Below are 20,921 nucleotides of genomic sequence, written 5' to 3' on the forward strand. Positions count from 1 at the left end.
TGCACCCCAGTATCTATACTTGCACATTCATCTTCTGCACATCCTACCATTCCAGTGTTTAATTGCTTTATTGCAATTACTTAACCACCATGGCCTATTTATTGCCGTACCTCTCTTATCCTACCTCATTTGCACATGCTGTATATAGATTTTTCTACTGTATTATTGATTGTATGTTTGTTTATTCCATGTGTAACTCTGTGTTGTTGTATGTGTCGAACTGCTTTGCTTTATCGTTGCCAGGTCGCAGTTGCAAATGAGAACTTGTTCTCAACTAGCCTACCTGGTTAAATAAAGATTAAATAAAAAGATGTAAAACACATGTGACTAACAGAAATGGAATAATGTGTCCCTGAACAAAGGGGGGGTCAAAATCAAAAGTAACAGTCAGTATCTGGTGTGGCCACCAGCTGCATTACGTACTGAAGTGCATCTCCTCCTCATCGACTGCACCAGATTTGCCAGTTCTTGCTGTGAGATGTTCCCCCACTCTTCCAACAAGGCACCTGCAAGTTCCTGGACATTTCTGGGGGGAATGGCCGTAGCCCTCACCCTCTGAACCAACAGGTCCAAGACGTGCTCAATGGGATTGAGATCCGGGCTCTTCGCTGGCCATGGCAGAACACTGATATTCCTGTCTTGCAGGAAATTATGCACAGAATGAGCCGTATGGCTGGTGGCATTGTCATGCTGGAGGGTCATGTCAGGATGAGCCTTCCGGAAGGGTACCACATGTCTTCCCTGTAACGCGATTGCCTGCAATGACAGCAAGTTCAGTCCGATGATGCTGTGACACACCGCCCCAGACCATGACGGACCCTCCACCTTCAATTCGATCCCACTCCAGAGTACAGGCCTCCGTATAATGCTCATTACTTCGACGATAAACGCGAATCTGACCATCACCCCTGGTGAGACAAAACCGCGACTCGTCAGTGAAGAGCACTTTTTGCCAGTCCTGTCTGGTCCAGCGACGGTGGGTTTGTGCCCATAGGTGACGTTGTTGCCGGTGATTGGTGGTAAGGACCTGCCTTACAACAGGCCTACAAGCCCTCAGTCCAGCCTCTCTCAGCCTGTTGCGGACAGTCTGAGCACTAATGGAAGGATTGTGCATTCCTGGTGTAACTCGGGTAGTTGTTGTTGCCATCCTGTACCTGTCCCACAGGTGTGATGTTCGGATGTACCGATCCTGTGCAGGTGTTACACGTGGTCTGCCATTGCGAGCACGATCAGCTGTCTGTCCTGTCTCCCTGTAGTGCTGTCTTAGGCGTCTCACAGTTCAAACATGGCAATTTACGGACATTGCAATTTATTGCCATGGCCACATCTGCAGTCCTCATGCCTCCTTGCAGCATGCCTAAGGCACGTTCACGCAGATGAGCAGGTACCCTGGGCATCTTACTTTTTGTGTTTTTCAGAGTCAGTAGAAAGGCCTCTTTAGTGTCCTAAGTTTTCATAACTGTGACCTTAATTGCCTACCATCTGTAAGCTGTTAGTGTCTATTCAACCGTTCCACAGGTGCATGTTCATCATTTTTTTATGGTTCATTGAACAAGCATGGGAAACAGTGTTTAAACCCTTTACAATGAAGATCTGTGAAGTTATTTTGATTTTACGAATTATCTTTGAAAGACAGGGTCCTGAAAAAGGGACGTTTCTTTTTTTTAATATAAAATTGCCTTTTGTTACACTCCAATTTCCGTCTTGTGTGAAATACCGTAACTACCAATCCCACAACACAATACATTTTGTAGCTGTAAAAAAACGTATGACAAAAAATCTTCAGTTTGAATGTTTTGTTATGCCTATGATCCCATCGGTGCCCTGATTATAATGATTACAATAAATATTCTAATAGTATTTCTCTGATTCCTGACAGACTTTCCTTGGCAACGCCATAGCAACCAAAAATACCACTAAGAAAACAAAATTGGATTTCAATTCAAGAACAATTTTCAGAAGTTTCAGTGTGCAGCCACAAGACCAACCACAAATTAAAACGATTTACTTCATCAGTGGCTCTAAGGACCTTGTGGCTTATGTCCAAACTAATTAAATAAATTATTGTGATTAAGGAGAGGCAGGTTAGCAAGTCGCAAATTGTGACAAATTAATGTCAGAGCGCAGGCGTCTTCAGCCACCAATCACTGGGTGAGGAAGGATCCTAGGGGTTCTAAAAATGGATGGATCGGAGTGCGTCACGGTCAGTGGATGGTTATTAGGCACCTGCACTGTCAGTCCCTCTGAGCCAATGATTACAGTTGGCCTTCTCTCTGTTTCCCGCCTGTCACATTAGAGTGAACCACCCCAAGCGAAGCCAAAGATTATGGAGTACATTGACATTCGCCTATTCCTCTCTGGCAAAGCATCACTGTAACATTTAGCCTGCTTGGTATCCAATGGGAGCAATCTGTGTTTGGTTTGCCACTGGTTGTTTCTGAAGAACAGAGGGAACCAGCATTACTCATAGAAGGATATGTGTAAGATGACGAGAGACACTTAGGTCACAATGATCAGCATCTTGAATCGACTCAACAGCTTGAACAAAACCTACAGTCCACTGTTGTGATGGTCAATAGAGAGCAATAGTAATAGCGTCTTTTTGTAGGCACTAACTCCGCCATGGTTCGTGGTCAAAGCTTATAGGGATATTAATGTTTTTATTATTTTATTTTCTAATAAACGCTGAAAATATGTCCTGTGGTAAACACATGCTTATGAGATCTTATAGGTTTTGTTCTGTGAGATCATCTTAATCAACTAACAACACTTTTTGTGAATTTTGAAGCATTTATGTAATCAAAACAGGCACATAAAGAACATAAAGGCCTCATAATTCATAAAGGCCATGTTAACTGACTGATATCTCATAGAACAAAATGTATAAGATCTCCTTAGCCTGTGTTAACCTCAGACATTATTTTCTGCATTTATCCCAAAACCCCATTAATTTCCCCCACAGGAATGACTGAACGAACCAGAGGTAACTCATTCCCGGTTTTTAGGAAAACAAGCTGGTGAGCTCTATGACACTGCAGTGATTCCCCACAGCATTCCATATCTTTATGGAATTGTCACGTTCCTGACCTGTTTTCTCTTGTTTTTGTATGTGTTTAGTTGGTCAGGGTGTGAGTTGGGGTGGGCATTCTATGTTATGTGTTTCTATGTTTAGGTTCATTGTCATTTAGCCTGATATGGTTCTCAATCAGGGACAGGTGTTTTACGTTTCCTCTGATTGAGAACCATATTAAGGTAGGTTGTTCACACTGTTTGTTTGTGGGTGGTTGTCTTCCGTGTCTGTATGTCTACCACACGGGACTGTTTCGTTTGTCGTTTCGTATATGTAGTCTGTTCCTGTTCGTGCGTTCTTCATAGTTTGTAAGTTCTCAAGTCAGGTCTGTCTACATCGTTTATTTGTTTTGTAGTCTGTTATAGTGTTTTCATGTTTCGTCTTACTTTAATAAATTCATTATGTCATATAACATCGCTGCGCTTTGGTCCAATCCCTACTCCTCCTCTTCGGACGAAGAGGAGGAGAACGACCGTTACAGGAATACCACAAAAGTATAACAAATAGACCATTTTAGTTTCAACAAACCATATCCCATCTGCTTCTAAAATCCTAAATATTCAGTAAATCTTTCATGAAAATTACTAATTTATTGATGCTCCAAGGATATTATACTGGTAAAAATCAAGAATAAAAGTTATTGAGACAATCCTCTCCTCTTCTTTGCCCAAAGACAGTAAAAAACATGTTCCACTCTAAATTGCAGAACAATTAGTTATTTATTCTTCATGCTCCAACGGTCAAAATTCTCAAATAAATGATCTTAAATTCCTCTCCTCTTCTTAGCCTAAAGACATGGATGGCAAAGATACGATAGATAAAACCCTTATATTCTCCAGTTTTGTTTACTCTCTAGGGCCAGTAGTAACAGGTGTCTCCAGTCACAGGAGAACCCTTGTAGTTGTTGTGTTTTAGAACTCTGCTGTGCCTTTAAACACCTCCTTAAGGGAGATTTGTATTTCCCAGGGATCTCGGAGAAAGAGATGAAACAACACAGAGCCAGATACATTTTTCTCTCTCCACCAGATCGGGTGAGGTCTGGCCCTCTCTCGATGTGCCTCTCTGTGCAGGCGCTATGCCATGCTATCTATCGCAGCTTTGCCACAGGGCATGTTCTCTCCAGATTGCTTGTGAGTCACTGGCCTGGGCTGTGATTCCCTCTGTCTGTAGTGCTCATGCATTTCCAACTGTGCCTCCAAACTGACTCAAACTGTCTTTGGAAAGCACTACCAGGTTATACAGAAAATTTCAAGGGTCTGAGATATATAGGATTGACTGTGGCTTCGAAATGCAACACAAATGAAGCAGATTTCCAACAGTACCTTGAGAATTTGACTCAAATTGCTTGGGAAATATAGTGAGCAACATACTTCAAGTGTCTGATAAAGGCTATGGCTGAGATCCTGGAATTGTGCCATTCACGGCATTGTAATGTAACAAATATGAAGTTGATCATAAGTGATCCTTATTTGGTGACATTTTCTGGTCACACTTTGAATCAACATTGACGTTTCTGTAAGCTTTCAGAGGTCATTGGTTTGGTAATGAGTCAAAGGTTTCAGAAAAGTCTGTGTAAACACAAGTACATTATAGTTTATTAACTATACGAAGCTTAAATGCATCATACATTTTTTTATTTCATATTTTATCCCCTTTTTCAATCTTGTCTCATCGCTGCAACTCCCCAACGGGCTTGGGAGAGGCAAAGGTGGAGTCATGCGTCCTCCGAAACATGACCAGCCTTAACACCCGCCAGCTTAACCCGGAAGCCAGCTGCACCAATGTGTCGGAGGAAACACTGTTCAACTGGCAACCGGGGTCAGCCCGCAGGCACCCGGCCCACCACAAGGAGTCACTAGAACACGATGAGCCAAATAAAGCCCCTCCGGCCAAACCCTCCCCTAGCTGGGACGACGCTGGGCCAATTGTACTACTGACCCGTGAATGGACCCGGGTCTGTATTAACGCCTCTAGCACTGTAATGCAGTGCCTTAGACTGCTGCGCCACTCAGGAGGCCCCTAAATACATCTTAAGTTATTTTTAAGCTAGACACATTCATGTTCAGTTTAGATCAAATGACCGAAACTGAGTCAAAATGTTTCCAGTCTCTTATAAATGAAATATTTGGAATTTAAAACAGAATCACGGTCTGTTAAATGCAAAACTCACACCGAGGTTGAATTATGCATATCATATATCTTATTAGTCATACTGTTGGTTACTTTGATTCGTTTTGTATTCTCTGTCATTATTTAATAATCCTGTCTACTTGGTATGAGCAGAGTGGGATTTTTTTTTCACCCTCTACTATGGACTGGTTTCTCTATAGACCATTTTCTCTGTTTCTCCACACGTTACGTGAAATGGATTTTTGACCACAGAGATACTGAGCTCTGCCTGTCACTCACTCTCTCTTCCCCTCTCTCTGGCTCACTCGCTCTCTCTTTCTCTTTCTCTTTCTCTTTCTCTTTCTCTTTCTCTTTCTCTTTCTCTTTCTCTCTATGTCTCTCTCTCTCTCTCACCTCTCTTTTCAAATCAGTTTTTTATGCAGGCAAGAATCAACGCCTGGAGCAAACCTTATGCTTATGAATTGCGGAATCGAAAAAAGGCCCTTTTCTGATGCAAGTGGGTGGATTTAATAAATACTGAATACATTAGTACAAGAAATATCTCCAGGGCTATAATTGCTTTGCTAGCCTTCAACATTGTCCACCATATCCAAACGTCATTTACTTTAATCCACACTACTTTACATTTTTCATATAACCAACAGTTGGTTTCGTACAGTATAATGCATAAGGAGAGAGTGGGGTAAGTTGAGCCAAAGGGGTAAGATGAGCCAACCCTGTTTCTAGGGAACCATACACAAAATGTATAATTTGACCAAATATTTTATTTTATAATTATGAAATGTTAATGAAAACCATTTGTATCTCTCCTGTCACTCTTACTTTGATGAAAACCCTTCATGCAATATTTTTAATCCTTCACTCATGCTGCCAAACATACCCTCGTAAAACTGACCATCCTAACGATCCTCGACTTTGGCGATGTCATTGACAAATTAGCCTCCAACACTCTACTCAACAAATTGGATGCAGTCTATTACAGTGTCATCCGTTTTGTCACCAAAGCCCCATATACTACCCACCACTGCGACTTGTATGCTCTCGTTGGCTGGCCCTCGCTTCATACTCGTCGCCAAACCCACTGGCTCCAGGTCATCTACAAGTCTCTGCTAGGTAAAGCCCCACCTTATCTCAGATCACTGGTCACCATAGCCGCACCCACCCGTAGCACGCGCTCCAGCAGGTATTTCTCACTGGTCACCCCCAAAGGCAATTCTTCCTTTGGCTGCCTGTCCTTCTGCTGCCAATGACTGGAACGAACTGCAAAAATCTCTGAAGCTGGAGACTCTTACCTCCTTCCCTAGCCTTAAGTTCCAGCTGTCAGAGCAGCTCACAGATCACTGCACCTGTACATAGCTTATCTGTAGATTGGATGGGCTATTTATCTCATCCCCATACTGTAGTTATTTATTTATCTTGCTCCTTTGCACCCCAGTATCTATACTTGCACATTCATCTTCTGCACATCCTAACATTCCAGTGTTTAATTGCTTTATTGTAATTACTTCGCCACCATGGCCTATTTATTGCCTTACCTCTCTTATCCTACCTCATTTGCACATGCTGTATATAGATTTTTCTACTGTATTATTTATTGTATGCTTGTTTATTCCATGTGTAACTCTGTGTTGTATGTGTCGAACTGCTTTGCTTTATCTTTGCCAGGTCGCAGTTGCAAATGAGCACTTGTTCTCAACTAGCCTACCTGGTTAAATAAAGGTAAAAAAAAGAATTATAAAAAAGGATTGTCTTGAAATTCGTTTTCTTTTGTGTGCACTGGGGAACCTTTTGACGTTAATCTAAGGAAATGTCCTTTCTTGCAGTGGTTATGTCTTTCTTTCAGTAGACAGTTCCCACTCTCAGAAAATGTTAGGCCATCAATGGGAATGATCATAATTTTCTCCATTTATCTTAGTCTACCCTCCTTGTCCTCCTTCATGCCCTCAAGACACTGCCAATCCAATCAAACCCACAACCCTGGTGTAGCAAGCAACATTCTCTACCAACTGACCCACACAGGACTTTCAACACCACCACAGCGTGACTGATAATAATTTATCCCAGTGGTGTTCAATGGGGTTGAGGTCAGGGCTCTGAGCAGGTCGTCAAGTTCTTCCACACCAATCTCAACAAACCATTTCCGTATAGACCTTGCATTGTGCAGGGGGGCATTGTCATGCTGAAACAGGATAGGGCCTACCCCAAACTGCTGAAACTGGAAAGGTCCTTCCCAAAACTGTGGAAGCACAGAATCGTCTAGATTGTCATTGTATGTTGTAGCGTTAAGAGTTCCCTTCACTGGAACAAAGAGACCTAGCCTGAATCATGAAAAACATCTAGCTGATGATTCCTCCTCCACCAAACTTTACAGTTGGCATTATGCATTGAGGTAGGTAGAGTTCTCCTGGTATTCGGGGAACCTACATTTGTACGTTGGACTGCCAGATGGTGAAGCATGATTCATCACTCCAGAGAACGAGGTTCCACTGCTTCAAGATCCAATAGCGGCGAGCTTTACACCACTCCTGCTAATGCTTGCCATTGCGCATGGTGATCTTAGACTTGTGTGTGGCTGCTCGTGAATCTCCCAACGAACAGTTCTTGTGCTGATGTTGCTTCCAGAGGCAGTTTGGAACTTGGTAGTGAGTGTTGCAACCGAGGACAGACAATTTTTACGTGCTACATGCTTCAGCACTCGGCGGTCCCATTCTGTGAGCTTGTGTGGCCTACCACTTCACCGCTGAGCCGTTGTTGCTCTTAGATGTTTCCACTTCACAGTAACAGCACATACAGTTACAGAAATTTGATGAACTGACTTGTTGGAAAGGTGGCAACCTGAGCTCTTCAGTAAGGCCATTCTACTGCCAATGTTTGTCTATGGAGATTGCATGGCTGTGTGGTCGATTTTATACACCTGTCGGGTGTGGCTGAAATAGTCAAATCCACAAATTTGAAGGGGTGTCCAGATATTTGTGTGTATATATAGTGTAGTACAGTGCCTTGGAAAGTATCAGACCCGTTTACTTTTTGCACATTCCAGCCTTATTCTAAAATGGATTACATTTTGCACACAATACCCTATAATGACAAAGCAAAACAGTTTTTTTTAAATTCTTGCAAATGTACAAAAAAACGGAAATATTACATTTATATAAGTATTCCGACCCTTTACTTAGTACTTTGTTGAAACACCTTTGGCAGCAATTACAGCCTCGAGTCATCTGGGTATGACGCTACAAGCTTGGCACACCTGTATTTTGGGAGTTTCTCCCATTCTTCTCTGCAGATCCTCTGTCTCGTCAGGTTGGATGGGGAGCGCCACATCACAGCTTTTTCTAGGTCTCTCCAAAGATGTTTGATCCGGTTCAAGTCCAGTCTCTGGCTGGGCCACTCAAGGACATTCAGAGACTTGTTCTGAAGCCACTCCTGCGTTGTCTTGGCTGTGTGCTTAGGGTCGCTGTCCTGTTGGAAGGTGAACCTTCGCCCCAGTCTGATGTCTTGAGCGCTCTGGAGCAGGTTTTCATCAGGGATCTCTCTGTACCTTGCTCCGTTCATCTTTCCCTCGATCCTGACTAGCCTCTCAGTCCCTGCCGCTGAAAACATCCCCACACCACCATGCTTCACCGTACGGATGGTGCCAGGTTTCCTCCAGACATGTTGCTTGGCATTTAGGCCAACGAGTTCAATCTTGGTTTCATCAGACCAGAGAATCTTGTTTCTCATGGTCTGAGAGTCATTTAGGTGCCTTTTGGCAAACTCCAAGCAGGCTGTCATGTGGCTTCCTTCAGGCCTGATTGGTGGAGTGCTGCAGAGACAGTTGTCCTTCTGGAAGGTTCTCCCATCTCCACAGAGGAACTCTGGAACTTTGTCAGAGTTACCATGGGGTTCTTGGTCATCTCCCTAACAAAGGCCCTTCTCCCCCGATTGCTCAGTCTGACCAGGCGGCCAGCTCTAGGAAGAGTCTTGGTGGTTCTAAACTTCTTCCATTTCAGAATGATGGAGGCCACTGTGTTCTTGGGGACCTTCAATGCAGCAGACATTTTTTGGTAACCTTCCCTAGATCTGTGCCTCAACACAATCCTGTCTTGGAGCTCAACGGACAGTTCCATCGACCTCATGGCTTGGTTGTCACGACTTCCGCCGAAATCGGCTCCTCTCCTTGTTCGGGGGGCGTTCGGCGATAGACGTCACCGGCTTTCTAGCCATCGCCGCTCCATTTTTTCATATGTCCATTTGTTTTGTCTTGCCCTATACACACCTGGTTTTCATTCCCTAATCAATTTACATGTATTTAGCCCTCTGTTTCCCATCATGTCTTTGTGTGTAATTGTTTGTGTTGTGGATTATTGTTGGGCGCTTTACTTTTGCCATGTTCCTTGTTTTTGGCACGTTATTATTTCTATGTGCTGTATTTTGTAGTACTGAATTAAAGTGCGCTTGTTCACTACACTCTGCCCTCCTGCACCTGACTTCGCCTCCCGTACACACCCTTGACATTGGTTTTTACAAAGACATGCACTGTCAACTGTGGAACCTTATATAGACAGGTGTGTGCCTTTCCAATTCATGTCCAATCATTTGAATTGACCACAAATGGACTCCAATCAAGTTGTAGAAACATCTCAAGGATGATCAATGGAAACAGAATGCACCTGAGCTCAATTTCGAGTCTCATAGCAAAGGTCTGAATACTTATGTAAATAAAATATATATTTTTTTATTTTAAATAAATAAATATATACAAATCAGTTTCACTTTGTTATTATGGGGTATTGTGTGTTGATTGATGAGGATTTCTTTTTTTCGTCCATTTTAGAATTTTTTTTATTTTTTTTATTTCACCTTTATTTAACCAGGTAGGCTAGTTGAGAACAAGTTCTCATTTGCAACTGCGACCTGGCCAAGATAAAGCATAGCAGTGTGAACAGACAACAACACAGAGTTACACATGGATTAAACAATAAACAAGTCAATAACATGGTAGGAAAAAGAGAATCTATATACAATGTGTGCAAAAGGCATGAGGTAGGCAATAAATCGAATAATTACAATTTAGCAGATTAACACTGGAGTGATAAATCATCAGATGATCATGTGCAAGAAGAGATACTGGTGTGCAAAAGAGCAGAAAAGTAAATAAATAAAAGCAGTATGGGGGTGAGGTAGGTAAATTGGGTGGGTAGTTTACAGATGGACTATGTACAGCTGCAGCGATCGGTTAGCTGCTCGGATAGCAGATTTTTAAAGTTGTTGAGGGAGATAAAAGTCTCCAACTTCAGAGATTTTTGCAATTCGTAATGCTGTAACGTAACAATGTGGTCTGAATACTTTCCGAATGTGCTGTAGCTGTCAATAATCATAATTTAGATTAATGTTATGCTTGTAAAAGATCATTTGTCATACAATAAGTAGTTTACATCTATATTTGATAAGTATTCTTATCTTGTTCTCATGTATATGTGTTTCTCTTGTCCTTCCACACATTCAGGGTTTTTGTTTGACATCACTTTCTGAGTGTGAAAGTACACTAGATAGAACACAACTTTATATTGCATAATGATTATAAGATCTCAGCTGTGAAACTGTACGTATTAGGCCCCACATGACCACTCATTAGTATCCTGTTACAGTATTGTCCATTCATGTCTCGGTCGGCGCAGGTGAAGCAGGTTAAATTCAGTTTTATTTGAGCCCCAACTCTGGTCTTCAGCCATTGTTAAAAGCATCCCAGTAGGGATGTGTACCTGAAGGCAGACAGCTTGACACTGCATGGACAGAGTGTTTTGAAGGGATTGCTCTGTGGGATTGCTCTGCTTCTTTAGAAGGGATTGCTCAGTGTGGATACCAGACCAAACCAGACCCCACTACAAGCCTCAGCGGGATGGTCTGGAAGGGAGGACAGGGAATGACAGATCAAAGAGAGATGGAGGGATGAGGGATGAATGGTGTTGGACTGAAAATGTGAAAAATCAACATCCAGTCTTTCTGGACACCATTATTAGATTGTGTCAGCCTGAACAGAGAGGGGAAACTACTTTAGTTGATGGGATTGATTAACAGAGTCGGGCCCTAGGTAATACCAACAGGGGGAAACTTGTTTTGTGTGGAGTTGAGTGAAGAGTTGAGTGCAGTGGTAGCAAATAGGATTGTATAGAATGGTAGGCCCTCAAAAGGAAAAGCTATTTTATTTGGAGCGGATTTAAGACTGATATATTCAGCAGTGGTTTGGTAGCAAATCGGATAGATTTGATAGAATGTGTAGTGGCTCAAAAAGATGGACAGTAGTTTCCTCTGTCATTTATAATCTCCTGCCAGCAGGGATTTGTACTGTAACATGTAATTGTACAAAAGAGATATAAAATGACAATCTGCCCTGTTGGTAAAGTTTAATGCAGTTTAAATGCACATAATTAGATGTAAGCCTCTGTCTGCTTACTGTTCAGCCAGCGTTGGTTTACCCAAATTACCTAGACCCCAAAAATCTAAAATCATTCTAAACTGGGAGATTTGAACTGTACATCAATTGCTATTGAATACATCTAGGAATAGCAGTTTATAATTACTCTGGCTGTCACGCCCTGACCTTAGTATTCTTTGTTTTCTTTATTATTGTTGGTTAGGTCAGGGTGTGACATGGGTGATTATATGTTTAGCCCTGTCTAGGGTTTTTGTATGTTTATGGGGTTTGTTTACCAGTCTAGGGGTTTTGGATGTCTATGGTTGCCTAGATTGGTTCTCAATTAGAGGCAGCTGTTTATCGTTGTCTCTGATTAGGAACCATATTTAAGCAGCCATATTCCTTGAGTATTTTGTGGGTGATTATCTATGTCTATGTTAAGTTGCTTGTGTCAGCACTATGATTATATAGCTTCACGTTCGTTTTGTTGTTTTTGTATAGTTCATTCCGTGTTCTTTCTTTATTAAAAGAAGATGAATTCAAATCACGCTGCGCTTTGGTCTCATCGTTATAACGAACGTGACACTGGCCCTGGCTCTGTCTGAGTGTGGGGGAAGCATGACTGCTAAAGATGAAGGTACAGAAAGTCATTAGTTCATCTCATTCAAATCTGAATGACCCTGTAGAGTGGGAGAAATTGATCCATGGGTTACACATATCATAAATAGGTGTAAAGAAGAAATTTGAATTTTGCGCACTAATACATTTGCGGAAAATCATGATCAGGTTTTTAATAGTATCACAATTGATGAATGACCCTAACAAATCCTGTGATCAACAGGAGTGCAAGTAAATCAACTCTGGTCATTTCCTTCACTTCATAGCTCTCTTATCGCTCATAATTCCCCAATCGTTTTGAGCATTGCCACCTTCATGTTGCCTGTTACAAATAAATATAGATAGTCAGTGTGGGTTTACAGTGTATAGCAGAAATATTTCGGGTTTTCTGGAACAAAAAGGAGCTTAGGTGGTGGGCGTGGCAGGGGGCATGCCAATGGGTGCGGTCGGCCTGTCGGCATGGCTGAAGTTTCCACCCAACCTTTTTGTCAGATGAAACATGTCGTGACAGGCCTGATGGAAAACTTTCCAAATGTGACAAACCAGAATATGCTAGAAAATGGGGGATCTTTTTGTTTCTGTAAAATTAATTATGCGAGAAATTGGTGGAAATGCTTTTATGCGCAAATATTGACATAATAATCCTCAGGGAAGCATGCTGTTAATTAGGCTACAGATTAAATATATTATGATGAACTTCCCAGGATGGTGAAAGTGCAAGGTTGATGCTTTTGTCACGACTTCCGCCGAAGTCGGTCCCTCTCCTTGTTCGGCGGCATTCGGCGGTCGACGTCACCGGCTTTCTAGCTACCGCCGATCCACTTTTCATTTTCCATTTGTTTTGTCTTTGTTTCACACACCTGTTTTCAATCTCACAAACACCTGTTCATTATTTAACCCTCTGTTCCCCACATGTTTTTTGTGAGTGTCACGCCCTGACCATAGATTGCTTTGTATGTTTCTATGTTTTGTTTTGTCAGGGTGTGATGTGGGTGGGCATTCTATGTTGTATGTCTAGGTTGTCTATTTCTGTGTTTGGCCTGGTGTGGTTCCCAATCAGAGGCATCTGTCTATCGTTGTCTCTGATTGGGAGCTATACTTAAGTAGCCTGTTTTCCATTGTGTGTTGTGGGTGATTGTTTCCTGTGTTAGTGTTTGTTTCACATTTCAGGACTGTTTCGGTTTTCGTTATCATTCACTTTGTTATTTTTGTATTTTGTCGTGTTCAGTTTTATTAAAACTATCATGGACACTTACCACGCTGCGTATTGGTCTGATCCTTCATACTCCTCGTCTGAAGAGGAGGAAAATCGTTACAGTGAGTGATTGTTTGTTGTATGGTGGTCCGTATTGTGTGGCCGTGTATATTACGTTTATATATTTTGATTTTTGAGTAAAAGTGTTTTTATTATTATATCTGCTGTCCTGCACCTGACTCATCTCAACAGCTACACACAGACAACGTTATAGCTTGATGCTGTTTTCCAATAAATATCAAGGGTCTTATTCTGGTGACATGATGATCGATGCTTGGCTGTCATTTGACAAGTAAAAAAATCTTGGTCTTTTGTCCAAATTTTATTTTATGTGTCACACGCGCCGAATACAACAGGTGTAGACCTTACCATGAAATGCTTACTTACAAGCCCTTAACCAACAATGCAGTTTTAAGAAAAATAATAGTTAAGAAAAATATTAACTAAATAAACTAAAGTAAAAAATTAAAGAGCAACAATAAAATAACAATAACGAGGCTAGGGGGTACTGGTACAGAGTCAATGTGCGGTGGTACAGGTTAGTCAAGGTAGTTGAAGTAATATGTACATGTAGGTAGGGGTAAAGTGACTATGCATAGATAATAAACAGCGAGTAGCAGCAGCATAAAAAGTGGGGGATCAATGCAAATAGTCAGGGTAGCCTAGTCGCATGGCTTGGCTGTTAAGAAGCCTTTTGGACCAAGACTTGGCGCTCCGGTACCGCTTGCCGTGCGGTAGCAAAGAGAACAGTCAATGACTAGGGTGGCTGGAGTCTTTGACATTTTTTATGGCCTTCCTCTGACACTGCCTGGTATAAAGGTCCTGGATGGCAGAAGGTTTGTCCCCAGTGATGTACTGGGCCATATGCATTACCCTCTGTAGCACCTTGCTCTCGATGGTGCAGCTGTATAACTTTTTGACGATCTGAGGACCCATGCCAAATCTTTTCATTCTCCTGAGGGGGAATAGGCATTGTCGTGCCCTCTTCATGACTGTCTTGGTGTGTTTGGACCATGATAGCGTGTTGGTGATGTGGACACCAAGGAACTTGAAGCTCTCAACCTGCTCCACTACAGACCCAGACCCAGATCGATGAGAATGGTGGCGTGCTTGGCCCTCTTTTTCCTGTAGTCCACAATCATCTCCTTTGTCTTGATCACGTTGAGGGAGAGGTTGTTATCTTGGCACCACACGGCCAGGTCTCTGACCTCCTTCCTATAGGCTGTCTCGTTGTTGTCGGTGATCAGGCCTACCACCGTTGTGTCATCTGCAGACTTAATGATGGTGTTGGAGTCGTACTTGGCCACGCAGTCGTGGGTGAACAGGGAGTACAGGAGGGGACTAAGCACGCACCCTTGAGGAGCCCCTGTGTTGAGGATCAGTGTGGCCCTTACCATCTGGTGGCGTTCCGTCAGGAAGTCCAGAATCCAGATTCAGAGGGAGGTGTTTAGTCCCAGGGTCCTTAGCTTTGTGGTGAGCTTTAAGGGCACTATGGTGTTGAACACTGAGCTGTATTCAATGAACAGCATTCTCATGTAGGTGTCCCTTTTGTCCAGGTGGGAAAGGACAGTGTTGAGTGTAATAGAAATTGCGTCATCTGTGCATCTGTTGGGGCGGTATGCAAATTGGAGTGGGTCTAGGGTTTCTGAGAGGATGCTGGTGTTGATGTGAGACATTACCAGCCTTTCAAAGCACTTCATGGCTACAGATGTGAGTGCTACGGGTCAGTAGTCATTTAGGCGGGTTACCTTGGTGTTCTTGGGCACAGGCACTATGGTGGTCTGCTTGAAACATGTAGGTATTACAGATTCGGCCAGGGACAGGTTGAAGATGTCAGGGAGACACTTGCCAGTTGGTCAGTGCATGCTCTGAGTACACGTCCTGGTTATCCGTCTGGCCTTGCGGCCTTGTGAATGTTGACCTGTTGAAAGGTTTTGCTCACATCGGCTATGGCGAGCTTGATCACACAGTTGTCCGGAACAACTGGTGCTCTCATGCATGCTGCAGTGTTGCTTGCCTCGAAGTGCACAGGATGCACCTGAGCTCAATTTTGAGTCTCATAGCAAATGGCCTGAATACTGTAAATATGGTATTTCACTTTGTCGTTATGGGGTATTGTGTGTAGATAGAATCCATTTAAAATAACGCTGTAACGTACCAAAATGTCGAAAAAGGGAAGGGGTCTGAATAGTTTCCGAATGCACTGTACGTACATACATAAAATACATGACCAAAAGTATGTGGACACCTGCTCGTCGAACATCTCATTCCAAAATCATGGGAATTAATATGGAGTTAGTCCCCCTTTGCTGCTATAACATCTTCAACTCATCTGGGAAGGCTATCCACTAGATGTTGGAACATTGCTGCGGGGTCTTGCTTCCATTCAGCCACAAGCATTAGTGAGGTCGGGCACTGATGTTGGGCGATTAGACATAGCTCGCAGTCTGCGCTCCAAATCATCCCAAAGGTGTTTGATGGGGTTGAAGTCAGGGTTCTGTGCAGGCCAGTCACGGTCTTCTACGCTGATCGTAACAAACCATTTCTGTATGGACCTCGCTTTGTGTACAGGGGAATTGTCATGCTGAGACAGGAAAGGGCCTTCCCCAAACTGTTGCCATAAAGTCGAAAGCCCAGAATCGTCTAGATTGTCATTGTATGCTGTAGCATTCAGCTTTCCCTTCACTGGAACTAAGGGGCCAACCCTGAACTGTGAAAAACATCCCCAGACCATTGTTCCTCCTCCACCAAACTTTACAGTTGGCACTATGCATTGGGACAGGTAGCGTTCTCCTGGCATGCTCCAAATCCAGATTCTTCCGTCGGACTGCCAGATGGTGAAGCATGATTCATCACTCCGGAGAACGGGATTCCACTGCTCCAGAGTCCAATGGCGGCGAGCTTTACACCACTCCAGCTGACACTTGGCATTGCGCATGGTGATCTTAGGCTTGTGTCTGCTCGGCTGCTTGGCTGCTTTCTATGGCTGCTCGGCCATAGAAAACCCCATTTCATGAAACTTCCGAAGAACAGTTATTGTGCTGACATTGTTTCCAGAGGCTGTTTGGAACTCGGTAGTGTACTTCAGTACTTGGTGGTCCTGTTCTGTGAGCTTGTGTGGTCTAGCACTTCGCTGCTGAGCCGTTGTTGCTCCTAGACATTTTTTTTATTTTTTTTTATCCCCTTTTCTCCCCAATTTTCGTGGTATCCAATCGCTAGTAATTACTATCTTGTCTCATCGCTACAACTCCCGTACGGGCTCGGGAGAGACCAAGGTCGAAAGCCACGCGTCCTCCGAAGCACAACCCAACCAAGCCGCACTGCTTCTTAACACAGCGCGCCTCTAACCCGGAAGCCAGCCGCACCAATGTGTCGGAGGAAACACCGTGCACCTGGCCCCCTTGGCTAGCGCGCACTGCGCCCGGCCCGCCACAGGAGTCGCTGGAGCGTGATGAGACAAGGATATCCCTACCGGCCAAACACTCCCTAACCCGGACGGCGCCAGCCCAATTGTGCGTCGCCCCACGGACCTCCCGGTCGCGGCCGGCTGCGACAGAGCCTGGGCGCGAACCCAGAGACTCTGGTGGCGCAGCTAGCACTGCGATGCAGTGCCCTAGACCACTGCGTCACCCGGGAGGCCCGCTCCTAGACATTTCAACTTCACAGTAACAGCACTTACAGTTGAACGTGGCATCTTTAGCAGGGAAGAAATTTGACAAAATTACTTGTTGGAAAGGTGGTATCCTATGACAGTTCCACGTTAAAAGTCACTGAAAGCTTCAGTACAGCCATTTTACTGACACTGTTTGTCTATGGAGATTGCATTGCTATGTGCTAGGCTTCATACACCTGTCAGCAACAGGTCTGGCTGAAATAGCTGAATCCACTCATTTGAACAGGTGTCCACATACTTTTGTATATAAAGGGTATGTATGTACTGTATGTATTTGTGTTTACTTTTTGGTCTTAGGTGTCCCATTAAAATGGGGGGGGGGGGCACACCACTTGCAACCAAATATGGGTAACTGTTGGCAAGGAGTATAATAAGCAGATCTTTGCTTTAGAAACGTTTATATTATGTTCAGAATGATCTGCAGTCATTATTATACACTCTGCTTAAAATGTCTGTCTGACAGCAAAATTACTAAATACCAATAATACTGGAACCATTTTGTCATGTGAATCTTTTTCAATTCAATATTTTTATATATACTCCTTGCCAACAACAAATACTGTATGTTGCTCAGCTACAGCTACGGAATTTCAACAAAATCTGTCCTCTAAGAAGAAATACATGTGACTCACTATGTAGCGTATCTGCTGTATCTGCCACTCTTTTACCATGGGCTGATCAACAGTATGCTAATCATAGTCATCTGTCAGAGACATGGAGATGGAGTGATACAACAAGAAGAAATGAACAGATGGAATCATTGGATAAAAGCAGAGTGGACAGTAGCTAAAATGTTTCATATGGCACTGAAAGCACAGTATATTACTATGATTTAATTCAGAACCTGGGTAAAAATATGAACTTGCAATATGCACATAGATACTCAAATGAGTGCTGCGTGCAAGAGTACCAGTATCAAAATTTGTTAATGCTGAAAACTATGATCTCTGGTTGACTGATTTTTCCAACTAACTGAAAACATGCTCACCAGATTAACATGTTGATTGATCATCATTTGTTTACATTTTGAACTGTTTAATCATAACCATGTAAACTGTGAGGGTGATTAGTACAGTAGCAATACTGCTGTTACACCACCCAATGTTTTACATTTTCCACTGAAAATTAAAAAGGAACACAATACATTAAATGTTGAAAGGGTGGTCAGCTTCAACAGATGCACACTTGTTGAAGTCTTGGTAAATACTGATAGCACGTGATACCACTATGCATTTCCTATTACATGAGCTGTGAAAATTGTATTGTATCAATATCCTCTGAGATGAGCTAAATAAGAACAAATATGATGAAATACTCACTGTGGTTGTGCATCAGTTCTTCCAACAGTTGTGAGTTTTAGTTGATACAAAAAGCCAGCGGATCTCAAAGTGATCAAAAAGAGAAGAAAACATGAAATTCTAACTGTTGCTGTTGCTTCTGCATCGCACGACAACTGTGCTCTCTCTGCACACAGGCACAAGGCTTGCAGAGTATTACCAGGTTATTTGATGATCATGAGCAACAGGCTACAGCCTCGCCCCTCCCACTATATCAACAGCTAGCCTCGCAGCTATGACATCACAGGTGGGATGTGCCATTCTAACATTATTCTGAGAGCTTTTCACATAAATCCATAGCAACCAGCATCTAGCTAGCGAGCAGAGCGAAGGGTTCCCCCCCTGAAACAGGAATAATCACTCTCTTTTGGCCGTAGACTCATGTGGATGGTTTATATTTTCCCTCTGAAGATAGCGCCTGAGAAGGTTCACTCACTGTGGTTCCTCGTTTCTTTACATTTTTTTATTTAACCTTTATTTAAGTAGGCAAGTGAGTTAAGAACACATTCTTATTGACAATGACAGCCTACCCCGGCCAAACCCGGATGATGCTGGGCCAATTGTGCGCTGCCCTATGGGACTCCCAATCACGGCCGGATGTGATACAGCCTGGATTTGAACCAGGCACTGTAGTGAGGCTTCTTGCACTGAGATGCAGTGCCTTAGACCGCTGCGCCCCTCACTCTATGTACTCAGATAGCCGTCACTGTGTCCAAAATTAGACAGGTGTGAACTCACTGTTAGAATGAGTTGTTGGAGGTACAGTCTACCATTATCATCAGATATCCTCTTCCTCTATCCCATTCTCTATGTCCATTTCTGGTAACACTTTACAGAAAGTAGATTTTATACCTGTGTAGTAACTTTGTAATTACACTCTTAATAATCCCTCAGGCATACGACAGATGTTGATAATGGTAATGCCTCTACTTACTGTAGCTTGGAGAGCCAAAGGGTCTCTGTCTTGTAATTCTGATCAACTCACAGTAGGCTCTCTTTGGGTTGATTCCCCAGTCAATACATGTAATGCTTACTTAAGAATTTTTGTTTAGCTTCTTGTTGATATGGCTTTATTTATCATGGCTGAATACTGCACACATAGATGTATTTCACGGATCGGGTATTACAGAATGTTTTAAGGTATGGAATAATGTGGTAGTTATCAACAGGAATCATCATTAGCTCTTTAAATGTGTTTGTCACAGACAGCTAATTGTTATTTCACAGTTAATGAGGCCAAGGGTTCAAGACAAAAGCAACTCTGAGTTCATCACTTCTGAAGTTAATCCACATTATAGTTAACATGCAGAGTTGATTTGGTCATTACTTTATACTCAGTGATGTGTGAAGGGAGAATCCCTAAAGGTTTCAGGACTATAATCCAAGGAACCTCAGGCTGTAGTTTTCTGAACATAACGCGCAACCCAAACAGCGTTTTTTTTCTTATAAAAGTCATATTTATGTGTAACTGGGAGTCTCGTGAGTGCCAATGTCCGAAGATTATTAAAGGTAAGCGATTAATTTTATTGCTTTTCTGACTTTCGTGACCAAGCTAACCAAGCTAATATAAGGCAAACTGTTCTAGCATTGATTGAAACACTCACAAAAGCTTAGATTGCTTTTGTTGCAAAGCATATTTTCAAAGTCTGACACGATAGGTGGATTAACAACAAGCTAAACTGTGTTTTGGCATATTTCACTTGTGATTGCATGATTATAAATATTTTTAGTAATATTTTTGTATCTGATACGTTTGGGAATTTTCTTCTGCCTTTCAGCACCGGAACGAGGCTGTAGTTTTCTCAACATAACGCGCAACCCAAATGGCGTTTTTTTTGTTATAAAAGTAATGTTTATCGAACAAAAATAACATTTATTGTGTAAGTGGGAGTCTCGTGAGTGCAAACATCCGAAGATTATCAAAGGTAAGCGATTAATTTTACTGCTTTTCTGACTTTCGTGACAATGCTAATTTGGGGCTAGCTGTTGTAGCATTGATTGATACACTCACAAAAGCTTGGATTTCTTTCTCTGTAAAGCATATTTTCAAAATCTGACACGATAGGTGGATTAACAACAAGCTAAGCTGTGTTTTGGTATATTTCACTTGTGATTGCATGATTATAAATATTTTTAGTAATATTTTTGAATTTGGCACCCTGCAATTCAGCGGTTGTTTAGGGAAATGATCCCATAATCGGGATCTGTGCGCAGAAAGGTTAAATTGTTCGTAGTTCACCTGACTTGTCTTTTGTGAAAGGATAATACTCAAATTGCCAATTGACATTTTATTGTAGCAGGTTTCATTCCATCATTGTTGTCACTCAAAGAAGAGATTGTCAATAGAGCATTGATAACTGCGTATCAGCTTCCTACAGTAGGGTTGGCTTGCCATACTGTACTGTTATTATTGGGATGTATGTAAAGCTACAATGCAGCAG

At 42.5% G+C, this 20,921-nt stretch overlaps 1 protein-coding gene across 1 annotated transcript in view; it reads right to left on the reverse strand.

Annotated features, from left to right (window-relative positions):
• LOC129829762 (potassium voltage-gated channel subfamily G member 1-like) overlaps positions 1 to 18,659 on the reverse strand; it is a 33,592-nt gene extending 14,933 nt beyond the window's left edge. Inside the window, exon 1 of the mRNA XM_055891661.1 lies at positions 18,463 to 18,659. The gene's annotated coding sequence lies outside the window, so the exon portion shown is untranslated. The remainder of the gene's footprint in view (positions 1 to 18,462) is intronic.
• Positions 18,660 to 20,921: the final 2,262 nt, after the last annotated feature.

The sequence above is a fragment of the Salvelinus fontinalis genome, chromosome 31, assembly GCF_029448725.1.
Source record: "Salvelinus fontinalis isolate EN_2023a chromosome 31, ASM2944872v1, whole genome shotgun sequence".
Taxonomy (NCBI): domain Eukaryota; kingdom Metazoa; phylum Chordata; class Actinopteri; order Salmoniformes; family Salmonidae; genus Salvelinus; species Salvelinus fontinalis.